Below are 13,499 nucleotides of genomic sequence, written 5' to 3'. Positions count from 1 at the left end.
CTAAAACAGAAATTAATTCCAAAGTAAACACACCAAATATTAGAAATAAAAGGATTGCAATGTAAAATATTATTATTTTGTATATACTGTATAAAGATAAGGTGGATTCCAGCTTGTCCCGTAACTTGCGCACAAGCTAACCTCACGTACGAGCAGATCTGTTTCAATGGGGTTAGAAAAATAATCTTAATTCAAACAGAAACAAGATAATTTTTCTTTAGTCCACCAAGACCAAATACATGAATATTGTCATATCCACTCACATGCTAAAACTATACAAAGAGTTATCACGACTGACCTTCAGATAGCACTTTTGAGCAAACATAAAGAGATTGTATAATCAGATTTTTTAGAGTGGCTGAGATATAAGAAAGTGCTTTTAAAAAAAACTTTACAATAAGGTTAATTGGTTAACATTATTAACTGACAAGAACTAACAATGTGCAATACATTTGTTACTGTTAAATGTTTGTTAATAAAATACAGCTGTTCATCGTTTGTTCATTTCAGTTCACAGTGCATTACCGAATGTTAACAGATACAACTTTTGATTTTAAGAATGTATTTGTAAATGTTGAAATTAATATTAACTAAGATTAATAAATGCTGTAGAAGTATTGTTCATTCTTAGTTCATGTTATTTCGAGTTGACGAACCTTATTGTAAAGTGTTAAAACGTCTTATCCTACTTCACTGAGTGGGTATAATGTACTCAAAGTAAAACACGGTAAGGTTTTTTAGATTATTTTATGAAATCCATTTTCCTCCTATGCATACAATGTTTCTGAACTTTTAAACTTTTCTGGTATGTTTCTCATTTTTTCGCTCTAACATGCTTTTTTTTTATCTCTGTTGTTCTGTTTGACCTGTAAAAAACTGAAGCAATTGACAGGTCAGAGAGCATGAGAAATTCAGTGTAAACATAATCGTGGGCTGTCTTGCTCCACGCTGTTGAGTCAGCTTGATATCAGTCATACAATGTTAGGTTTGTTAGATTCTTCTTTGTTAGCTTTTATTTTGAGGATCTGTCTTTGATGTTCTTGGCTCTGTTCAAAAGCCGTAAAATGCTGAAGTAGGAGGACGTTGGGGCACGTCTGAATCCAGTGTTTACGCAGCATTCTGTTTTGAAGACGGATCAGTTTTCTGCCTATGAAATCCCAAAAAATATACTTTGACAATGTGATACCCTAAGAAATCTGTAAGTTACTAACAGTCAACATTTGGAGACACTTGACATCACAACAATAGTGCTTGTATCGTTGACAGTTGCTTTGCAGACAAATATTATCAATGCATAAATTACAATTTGAGTTCAAAGTTTTGATTGATAGTAAATTGTCAGTTTGTTGTCAGAAACAGTTTGTTAAAATCGAAAGGTTTACTCGCCATCAAATCATTATATTTTATACTAAAGTGCAGCTCTATGTCTGTTGTTAATGTAGAAGTGCACTGTGATGAACATGGCTGATTAAAATTAATTAATAGTGAAAGTAGCCAAGAGTCAAAAATGGGGGAATGTCATAGAGATGGTTAAAGTATTGTGTGTGGCTCTCCACATATCATCTCTATATCTTAAATGTCAAAACAGAGCCTTATCTTCTTCACCCCGGCAAGCAGAATTCCAGGGGAGTTTGTTAGGCTGAGATTTGTGAGGCTGAATGGAGAAAGAATGTAAAGAAATGAATTTCATAAGGTAAAGGACATTTTCTTCTGTAAGTCTGAGGGTTTAGGTTCAAATATAACATTTTCAGAAAGACATGAGCATTTTTTTTCACAATCCAGAAACTCAAAATGACAGTAAATCTGACCTAAATCACATTGCCATTTGAATACATCTGAGTGATTTTTACTAAAGAAAATACTGTGGGGTTAGACTTTATTTTTATCATTTAAGAATAAAGCATCAGTTAGCCCTGCCAGGGTGAGGATTTTCAGAAACGCCGGTTACAGTTTTGTCATGTAGACGTCAGAGTATGCGGCCGCGCTGCGCCGTTATCCCCCAACCGGAACCTGTAATAACTTTTTGTTAGACTTCTGATTGGCCAATGTGGCTTTACAGTTAGGGTTATATTGCCACCTGCTGGTGTGGCGTGCTCTTGACAGCGCTTGATAGCGTGTTTTTGCGTTTTCATGTGGACGGGATTTTTTTTAAAAACGCAGGAGGAAAAAAACGTGTCCGTGTGGACAAGGCGCAAGTGTGCCATTTGGGACAGGGCCAGAGTTGCTGTATTGAATGACTTTCAGGTGCATTATTATGGGTAATAATTAGTCAAATGACATTTACGGTCACTGAAAGTTAATTGATTTTGCAACATTCAGACTAAAATGTGCATCAATTTTCCCTTTAGGGGTACAGCAGGGACGGTACACTTAAAGGAACATCTTTGTACCTTATTTACATCTATATCTATATTTACATCTATACTAATATGGACCTTATGGCAGCTCCAGCTTTGTGTTGATGAGCTTGTTAAGATTATTTATGTACTTATTCATTCTGCTGGACACTGATTTCTCTCACAGTCCTCTGAAAGCAAGTGCAGATTGTGTGATATTTGAAAATATCCTTTATGAACCAGCAGATGACACTGTTGCTGTTTTTATGTCAGTGCCTTTCAGTGTATCAAGCTGTAGACAGGGAAATCTGTAGACATTCCAGGCCTATATAGTTTTGTATAAATCCTGCGTCAGAATTATTTTCATTCTCTTTGGTATTCTGATCCGTACGGATGCGTATTGCATTCACTTGAAGAAAAAAAAATCGACTCTGTTTTTCTGAATTAATTAGTTAATTTTTCATGAGAAAAAAAATTGCTCTGTTTTTCTGAATTAATGAGTTAATTTTTCATGAGAATTTTTTTTGCTCTGTTTTTCTGAATTAATGAGTTAATTTTTCATGAGAAATTTTTTTTTCTCTGTTTTTCTGAATTAATGAGTTAATTTTTCATGAGAAATTTTTTTTGCTCTGTTTTTCTGAATTAACGAGTTAATTTTTTGTGAGAAAAAAAGTTTTTCTCTGTTTTTCTGAATTAATGAGTTAATTTTTCATGAGAAAAATTTTTTTGCTCTGTTTTTCTGAATGAATGAGTTAATTTTTCGTGAGAAAAAAAGTTTTTGCTCTGTTTTTTCTGAATTAACTCGTTAATTCAGAAAAACAGAGCAAAAAAAAAAATCCATGAAAAATTAACTTGTTAATTCAGAAAAACAGAGCAAAAAAAAAAATCCATGAAAAATTAACTCGTTAATTCAGAAAAACAGAGCAAAAACTTTTTTCTCATGAAAAATTAACTTGTTAATTCAGAAAAACAGAGCAAAATATTTTTTTTTCTCATGAAAATTTATCTCATTAATTCAGAAAAACAGAGCAAAAAAAAAATTCCATGAAAAATTAATTTGTTAATTCAGAAAAACAGAGTAGATTTTTTTTTTCTTCAAGTGAATGCAATACGCCTCCGTAGATCCGCAACGTGAAGTTGATTTATTTCATTATTCAGACACAAATTTGCAATATTTTTTTTTCCTTTAGGGGTACAACATGTACCATTTCAAAAAAAAATTTCTGACATTGCACATGATTATTGTGTTTGATGGCTCAGCACTTGTTATTTCTAACAAGAAAATTCCTTTAAAAATTGTCAAGTCTTGCAGTATTTGGTCTCCAGCTTCAAGCTCTTTGACATCTATTAGCAGGTGGTTCTGGATTGGAACTATATCTGAGTCTTGTTTACACCCACACTTTTTAAAGATAATGAGACTGGCATGTTTGTAAAACAGACAGGATCATCCTTAAGTATATCTTCAATGTGCTTCATAGCACTTGATCCCGACAGCTGCTGGTAATTAACATAAATTCCCTTTCGGTATGAGGTAACCTATAGGTGTAACTCATTTACAGACTCATGTGGAATCTTCTACAAAGAAGCTCAAAAGCTCAAATGCCGTATTCACAAACATCTACAGATTCCATCTTCTTGCATGCATATAAACAAAAAGAACCTTTTAGCCAATTTAATAATTTCAGACTGAGGGTGTGTTCATACGACAACAATATGCTTAATACATATAAGTTTTTCCTTTGAGTTTTCCATGTATTGTCAAAACGATCCCCATTCACACAAATCCGCGTAAGCAAATAAAAACCTGTCTATTCTGCTGCTAGACCAGTAGATGGCGATGAAACACTATAGACTGAACACGTCCCAGACAGCAAACTGACATTGAATCAACGTGGAAACGACGTCTCTCATGACATTGAAACAACGTTGATTTTGCTCATCGAATTAACGTCGAACCAACGTCAGACGCGGCATTCTTCAAAGCTAAATGAAAATCAAAAATTGGTTTGCTTTCATAACGTTGAAACAACGCGTTGATTTCAAGTTGATTTTCCGTTAGTTTTGAAAGAATGACGCGTCTGACGTTGGTTCAACGTTAATTCGATGAGCAAAACAATGTCAGATCAACGTTGTTTCGATGTCATATTTCCACGTTGATTCAATGTCAGTTTGCTATCTGGGGTAATACGCAATGTGCATGACATCATTCTCTTCAGAGTTTCGTGTTTTTGTTGTTTACACAGAGAACGTTTTCAAAAACGTGCCTTGTGCAACCCGTTTTCAATACGTTGAGTTTACAGACACCCAAGACGCTGTTGCCATGTAAACGAACGGCCAAAACGCATTTTTTTTAAAACGTTTTTAGTTGAAAGCGGTGTTGTGTAAACAGCCTCTAAGGTTATGTAGATTTGGTTAAAGGGTTAGTTCACCCAAAAATGAAAATTAAGTCATTAATTACTCACCCCCATGCTGTACCAACCCCGTAAGACATTCGTTCGTCTTCGGAACACAAATGAAGATATTTTTGATTAAATTTGAGAGCTGTATAACTACCACATTGGCTGCCTAAGGGACTGCCTCTTGACGGCCCAGAAAGTCAATGAAGAAAATGTTTAAATATCCCAAGTGACTACCGTGGCTCAACTATATGTTTATCAAGCGACGCGAATACTTTTTGTGCGAAAAAAACAAACAAAAATAACGAGTTTATTCGACTATTTCTTTTCTTCCTTGTAGGCCAGAACGAGAATTCCTTAGATTTCCACGACGCATGCGCGAGGTTTGCGATCTGCTTACACCAGCTTACACTACTTCAGATCGCAAATCTCCCGCATGCGTCGTGGAAATCTAAGGAAGTCTCGTTCTGGCCTACAAGGAAGAAAAGAAATAGTCGAATAAACTCGTTATTTTTGTTTGTTTTTTCGCACAAAAAGTATTCGCGTCGCTTGAAAAACATATAGTTGAGCCACGGTAGTCACTTGGGATATTTAAACATTTTCTTCATTGACTTTTTGGGCCGTCAAGAGGCAGTCCCTTAGGAGCCAATGTGGTAGTTATACAGCTCTCAAATTTAATCAAAAATATCTTTATTTGTGTTCCGAAGACGAACGAAGGTCTTACGGGGTTGGTACAGCATGGGGGTGAGTAATTAATGACTTAATTTTCATTTTTGGGTGAACTAACCCTTTAAAACGGACCAAAACCCAACTTTTCAGGGGTTCTCGTCCACCTTTCAGATGAACTCTGATGTGATTCGACTGAAATATGAACGCAAAGACATCTAAAGGAACCGAAATCAGGATGTGATGTCACAAGATACAACCCTAAAGAGGATAGAATCCCCAAGAACCTGTTTTTTCTCGTCATATTGCAGCAGATCTGTGTTTGTGTGTGTGATGGAGTTCTCAGCTGGTAAAATAGCACCAAATAAATTCTAAAAATATGTCATAAAAGCCATTTTTTTGTCTTGGATCTTCAAGGTTGGTGGAAAAAAGGACAGTGTAAACATCATAACCAGAACCAGGACTATCATTTTGAAAATGTCGTTTCTGTCCTTTTTGGACCTTGGAAAGCAGTAGTCATTGAAAATGGCAGCTTAGACATTCTGCAAAACATCTCATTTTGTGTTTTCCATGGAAGAAAGAATGTAATTCAAGTGTTGAAAGAAGATGAGAGTGAGTACATAATGACTGAGTTTTCATTGTTACGTGATCTCTCCCTTTCTTTGCTGCAAAAGAACCATTGATCTGGAAACCTATAGATTGTGTGGTATGTAGTTCTTTCAGAAGATTTTCCAGTATCTGTTTGTGCGTTTACCCTGAACCCATCACCGGTACATGTTGTTGAAGTGAAGCGCTGGTCAATGTTGTTGCTGGATCAGTGAGTGTGACTGTGAATTTACCATTCTCAGAAAGCCTTCTTGGGATCTCAGGAAAATCACTTGCTCACTTGCTCATTAAATGGACATTTATATCTCATCTTGATACTTGCACATAAAACACTTTGCACTACATCTGTTTGTTTTGTTTTCCCCCCATCTTGCTCTCTGCATTTTTCTTTGTGTTATTCATAAGTTTCTAATGGTAATTCTGGGAAAATGAAAGTTGTTTACCATTCCTCTAATGCATGTGCTTACGTTTGTGAGGGTGTTTACACAGTTTTTTTTAAAATTATGATTATTATATGTTTTTTTGTGAATGTTTGAGCTTTCTATTATTTATATACTGTATTATTTATTGCACGTCTTGTACACTTTTCTGACCCAAAGACATTAATACACTGGATAAACTTCAATATTGAGCTTTTATGAAAGTGTTGGCACATTATGAATATATAAGATATATAATATTGTGAATGATCAAGGCAAAACATGCATTTTTTAATATAGTGTCCTGAAGTAGGAATGTATCTGTAACCATATAGAAAAAAAGCTGAATGAAAATATAATAATAAAAACAATACAAAACTGCATTTGTAGCAAAGAAAATGTATATGGTTGCAATATTTCAATAATATAGTAATTTTAGCTTGCAATTTAACTACTTTTTGGGGCTGGTGTACTAGGTGGTCTTTTTGTTCTGTGTCTTTCCCCAACCACTGTGCACTAAATAAATAAATAATAACAAAGCCAAAAGCAATAAAATGATAAAAACAAGTTCCTCAGGCATGAAAACATCAAGAATTCATTTTTTTTTTTGCTGAATGCATCTGAGACGCTCAATACCTGTGCTTGGAAAACTTTTGGAAAGATTTTTTTCTAACTTCATAAAAGTAAAAATAAAAATGCAAATAAAAACGTCTTTCATAACTACACTGCCATTAACCCTGAAATGGATGAATGTATTGCCAATCATTATTGCATATTCGGGTCTTAAGCGACCTGGATCTGTATATCTAACATGGATCGAACCCTAACTGCCACGATACTTTGAAGACTCCCCTGATATTTTAAGAACAATTACAAAAGAATAAAAAATAAAGCATACTTTATTACCTTTTAGAACAAGGTGAATTGCACTTATTGAGTTATCAGTTAATTCAATTATTGTTGCACAGAAAAAAAATAATTCACTATTGCATACAGTGCTGGTCAGAATTATATATTAAATACATTTTTTCAACCTCCTTTTGCCAAGATAACAGCTCTGAGTTTTCTCCTATAATGCCAGATGAGTTTGGAGAACACCTGCAGAGATCAGAGACCATTCCTCCATACAGAATCTCTCCAGATCCTTCAGATTCCCAGATCCATGATGTCTTCTCTTCAGTTCAGCCCACTCATTTGGGTTCAGGTCAGAGACTGCATGAGGTGGCTATTACAGATGCTTGGTTTTGATGTTTGTTTTTTGATCACTGTCCTGTTGGAAAATCCTAGGACTAGCAGAGGGTAAGACTAGCAGAGGTTATCAGGTTTAAATTTTTTATCTGTTGGTATCCTAGTGGGCATTTGATGTCAAAATGACATCACAAAATAGGTTAAAAATTCAAAGTTATATTGACGTCAAAGTGTCAATATCAATTTGATGTCAAGATTTTGACCTCCGCTGATGTAATTTTGATGTCATTTTGATGTCATGTTTTGTTGGCATTTGATGTCAATTCTACATCTATTTGACGTCAGGATGTTGATGTCATTTGAAAGGGGTCATGAACTGGCTTTTTAAATTTTATTATATTGTTGTCTGAGGTAAATTTATGACGTTCGCTTGGTTTTTGCATTCAAAAACAGTAATAGGCTATTTTCTACCCAAGTTTTGAGCCTAGCTGAAAAACGCTCGGTTTTTATGGGCGTCTCGCACTGAAGACTTGGAAGTAAACGCCCACTGCTGTGAGTGGATAACAGTTTTGCATATTATAATGAGTTTCGACTCACCCGACGATGCACTTGGGGGAAATTGTTCTGAAAACGTCCAATGTTGTAAAATGGCAACTGGCTTTCGACCTGTTCGACCCAGAGTCCATGTGTTGCACCATTCCTGTCAGAATCCAATATAGACGGGACAGAACCGTTCTTTACTCTTAATCGGTCTGCAAATCCAGTCTTGTTTACAAAACAATCCTCAGTGAAATGAAGCGAACAGACGGACTATGTTTTACCCTCATCAGCTGGAGTGGAATGTCATTAAAAATAAAGTTTATTCATGCAGTCCTTTTGGACATATGTCAATATGACATCAAACTTTGGTCAAAATGACGTCATGAAATAGGTCAAAAATTAAAGTCATATTGACGTCAAAGTGTTGTCTGCTATTTAAGTGATTCATTGAGTGATGATTGACCGTTAAGGAAGAAACCTGATGTTAACAAGCAGAATCACTGAAGAAGCAAATTCAATTTTTAAGCCACCATTATGGTGATCGGTGTTTTCTTTATTTGGGCTCTTGACCCTTAAAATATTAATATTTCAATTATGTTTGGCTGATGTAATTGAGTTATAACTGCCAGATAAACATTGAGAAAAGGTTATCAGTGGTGTTGGTTGTGTTTTGACAGTCATCACTTGACCTGAATCACTAAAGTCATGACGCGTGTCTTAACCTTGTTAATTACAGCAATGTTGTGATTCTATAGCAAACAGTTATTAGCATTTTCAATACAATCAAAAATATTTATCATAAATTGTTCTGTTCAGATGACTTTTAGAATGTATTTTATTTAGACACACTGACAGCAATAATCAGCCTGTGAATCTCAACAATGGTGACAATAAAGCATGTTGCAGTGCATTCTGGGCATAATAAAAACATTATCAACACCATCAGATCACCTTTACTCTTTGTTCATCTGGCTATTCACCACTCAGTTTCAGCACCCAAACTAAATATAAAGTTAAAAACTTTCAAGAACCCAACTAAAGCAAACATTGATTACCATAATGGTGACTGTTGTGTTTTTATATAATTATGTTTTTATATAATCTTCATTTGACTTGAATCACTAAACAAATAATATTTCCCAATGTGCTTTGGAGAAAAACAATTATTTTAATAATGTGATTTCCCCCCACTTTTAATTATTTTACGTCTTTTATAAGGTTAGATTTTTGCTTAAGGATAAATAATGCAGATTTATTTTCTACAGCCATTTCTGATCACATTTACCACTTTTTTCCACTACATACTGAGGGGGAAAGGTAAAAGAAAATCATATGGAAAATCACCATACCTCATGTTGTTCTATCACTACTGACAAGGCTGTGCTTTGATATTTTTCTGTATTTGAATATATATTTCCAGTAAATACTAATGTGAATGCGAAATCATGCTGGACTCTTCTATTTTTCACAAACGCACGTCATGTTCCCTTCTGTGATCATATATAATCATAGGGAAGATTCCTTACTTCTATTTAGTACTTAAAACCTTCAAGTGTATGAGTTATTAAACCGCAAAGGGAAAAGACTTATTAACATTTCATTTTCATTTAGCATGTTCTTTGGGTATGTGGTAAGCAGGAAGCTGAGAGCGTGCTAGACGGAGGAGATCATTCAAGGCATTGTTTTGCTACCTTTAACAACACTGAGATGACAACTCTTACACCATCTATGAGTACAACAATATAAATAGTGCAGCTGTTTTCTTACAGGGAGGATTTTAGAAATAAGAGTCTAATTTAGTGGCTATGTCTAATGGACGTTCAAGAAAACATCACTTACAGCACCATTAAATGTTGTATATGAAGTAAGGATATTAACCCTTAACTCATACCTCGGGTCTTTAGGGGAGTCTTCACTACCTTCCTCCTCATTCATTTTTTAAAGTTAGACATTAGGAATAGTGCCACCAATCAAAACTAATTTATGCCTCCCATCATGCATTGCGGTATGGATAAATTATGATCTGATTTATTTTGGTAATTTCCTTTTTCTAATTGAATATTTTGTTTGTCACCATTGTTGAGATTTATACACTGATTCTAGATGTCTGTGTGTGCTTATAAGGAACACTTGTTTTATCTAAACAGCTTTTAAGAAATCGTTTGGAGTACATTAAAAAATTGCTGTATGCTGTAATTACCTTACCTATCTAAATCTAAGGCAAAAATTATGCTCTAAATGAGTTTAGTGATTCAAGTCAAATGAAGATTATATAAAAACATTATCAACACCATCAGATCACCTTTACTCTTTGTTCATCTGGCTATTCACCACTCAGTTTCAGCACCCAAACTAAATATAAAGTTAAAAACTTTCAAGAACCCAACTAAAGCAAACATTGATTACCATAATGGTGACTGTTGTGTTTTTATATAATTATGTTTTTATATAATCTTCATTTGACTTGAATCACTAAACAAATAATATTTCCCAATGTGCTTTGGAGAAAAACAATTATTTTAATAATGTGATTTCCCCCCACTTTTAATTATTTTACGTCTGTTATAAGGTTAGATTTTTGCTTAAGGATAAATAATGCAGATTTATTTTCTACAGCCATTTCTGATCACATTTACCACTTTTTTCCACTACATACTGAGGGGGAAAGGTAAAAGAAAATCATATGGAAAATCACCATACCTCATGTTGTTCTATCACTACTGACAAGGCTGTGCTTTGATATTTTTCTGTATTTGAATATATATTTCCAGTAAATACTAATGTGAATGCGAAATCATGCTGGACTCTTCTATTTTTCACAAACGCACGTCATGTTCCCTTCTGTGATCATATATAATCATAGGGAAGATTCCTTACTTCTATTTAGTACTTTAAACCTTCAAGTGTATGAATTATTAAACCGCAAAGGGAAAAGACTTATTAACATTTCATTTTCATTTAGCATGTTCTTTGGGTATGTGGTAAGCAGGAAGCTGAGAGCGTGCTAGACGGAGGAGATCATTCAAGGCATTGTTTTGCTACCTTTAACAACACTGAGATGACAACTCTTACACCATCTATGAGTACAACAATATAAATAGTGCAGCTGTTTTCTTACAGGGAGGATTTTAGAAATAAGAGTCTAATTTAGTGGCTATGTCTAATGGACGTTCAAGAAAACATCACTTACAGCACCATTAAATGTTGTATATGAAGTAAGGATATTAACCCTTAACTCATACCTCGGGTCTTTAGGGGAGTCTTCACTACCTTCCTCCTCATTCATTTTTTAAAGTTAGACATTAGGAATAGTGCCACCAATCAAAACTAATTTATGCCTCCCATCATGCATTGCGGTATGGATAAATTATGATCTGATTTATTTAGGTAATTTCCTTTTTCTAATTGAATATTTTGTTTGTCACCATTGTTGAGATCCATACACTGATTCTAGATGTCTGTGTGTGCCTATAAGGAACACTTGTTTTATCTAAACAGCTTTTAAGAAATCGTTTGGAGTACATTAAAAAACCGCTGTATGCTGTAATTACCTTACCTATCTAAATCTAAGACATTAGGAATAGGAAGTATCATCAACAAAAGTGGAAATGGCTCAGCGATTTACTGCAGAGCAAGTAACATTTTACTGTCACTGTCACTTGATGGTGGATCTGGTGAACAAGCTGTCAGAAGACGTTGAAAACGATAGGTTTGAGAATATGTTTGAACATGTGCCCACATGGTAAAAAAAAATACTGGTATTACTATTCTTATGAGGACATTTTCAATCCCCCCTTTATCAGGACCACATAGGCACACACACTTTATATAAAAACCACAGTAGTATCTGAATAGTTCAAATGACGTACAGTATAAAAGTCTGTATAGTGCACACCATGTATCAGAAGGTCAAGGCACCCATATATAGGGATGAAAGGAAAGACAACCAGTGAACTTTATAAGGATTTGATGAAACATTTGCATTGTTGTGTTGTGAAGCTAAATGACTGGCCTTTAACAGGTGATTAATTACAGAGCCATTGTTTGGTGAGGAGCGCTGACATTTGGCTCTGGTTATGGAACATTGGTCAGTGACAGTGTGTGTGTGTGTGTGTGAAGCTCATGGACTGTCTTCAAAAATAATTAGATTGAATAGAATGGAAAGCACTGGGCCCGGGGCTCCGCTAATGTCTATAATAGAAAACGTGTCCATCTGTGCATTTTAAGCAAATGTTGTGGAGCATTTAGTATGAGTCACCATCTTCAGCACTGGCAAACATAATTCATCACTGTATAGTCTCATTTTACAACATAAAGCAGTCAGTCACTGCCAAATCATCTACTATAATGCATTGAAATATTTGTCTTTATATAAAAATTTAAGAAAGTTGTTCTTGTAGATACATGAACAAGCTTTGACCTTGATTCCTTGACACTTTACCTGATCTTTAACATTGTGCACTACAAAATCTCCAGATCTTAGGATATTTCGAAGAGTTCAAGCCACTAATATATATATTTGTATGCCATACTGGTGCAGTGGGTGGCAGAAGTCAAATGTATGCCTTTCCCATTATCAGGAAGTGCTGCCCTTGTCCTTTTTTATGCAGATGAAAGACAGTGATGTGCATCGAGGCAGGTTGACATCCCCTCACAAACAGTAACCCGCATGACAGTGCTGATTGTGGAGCTGTAAGGGGCAGTGGAGTGTGTGATGGAGTCATCTGCTGTCTGTCTCTCAGCCTGCATACTGATGGCCACAAATTATAAAGTCTTGCTGAAAGATTCCTTCGTTTCTTATCTTTTCCTCCATTGTCCACCTCAGTGATGTTTTCCCCTCTTCTCTTTTCACCAAAGCACTAGAATACGATAGGTTCTCCTTAAGAAGGAAGGATATAAAACAAAAATGTTTGGGTGTAATTTTTTTTTTTTTTTTTTAAACCATACAGAACATTTAAAAGAAATAATAAAAAAAAGAAAACGTATTTGATCACTATTACCCTCACCCAACTTATAGCACTACTAACAGGACTTAGACAGATACATACATTAAATGGGATAAAATAAAATAAACACACAGATAAAAAAAAATTGTAATAATAATAACAAAAGGGGTAAAATCTGTATATTAAATATCCACAATTTCCTTGACTGTAGATATCCACATAGACAATGTTACAGGTTTAGCATAATGAGTCTGCACAGAGGATCTCCGGTAACACTTTAGAATACGGTTCTTTCGTTAACTAATAACTACACAAGAACTAATGAGTAACACAATATTAACAATCTAGTAACTATTATTAACTAACAAGAAACTAACTAGTAATTACTCAAGTGTTACTACA

General features: G+C 34.7%; 1 long non-coding RNA gene across 1 annotated transcript in view; it reads right to left on the bottom strand.

The window, feature by feature from the left end:
• Positions 1 to 11,866: 11,866 nt before the first annotated feature.
• LOC148982089 (uncharacterized) overlaps positions 11,867 to 13,499 on the bottom strand; it is a 28,236-nt gene continuing 26,603 nt past the window's right edge. The window contains exon 3 of the long non-coding RNA XR_016155223.1: positions 11,867 to 13,030. This is a non-coding gene — a long non-coding RNA (uncharacterized LOC148982089). The remainder of the gene's footprint in view (positions 13,031 to 13,499) is intronic.

Source organism: Pimephales promelas, chromosome 3 (genome assembly GCF_988280905.1).
Source record: "Pimephales promelas chromosome 3, fPimPro1.hap1.1, whole genome shotgun sequence".
Taxonomy (NCBI): Eukaryota; Metazoa; Chordata; class Actinopteri; order Cypriniformes; family Leuciscidae; genus Pimephales; species Pimephales promelas.
The sequence above is the reverse complement of the archived record's forward strand: the minus strand, read 5'-3'. Positions and strand labels throughout refer to the sequence as shown.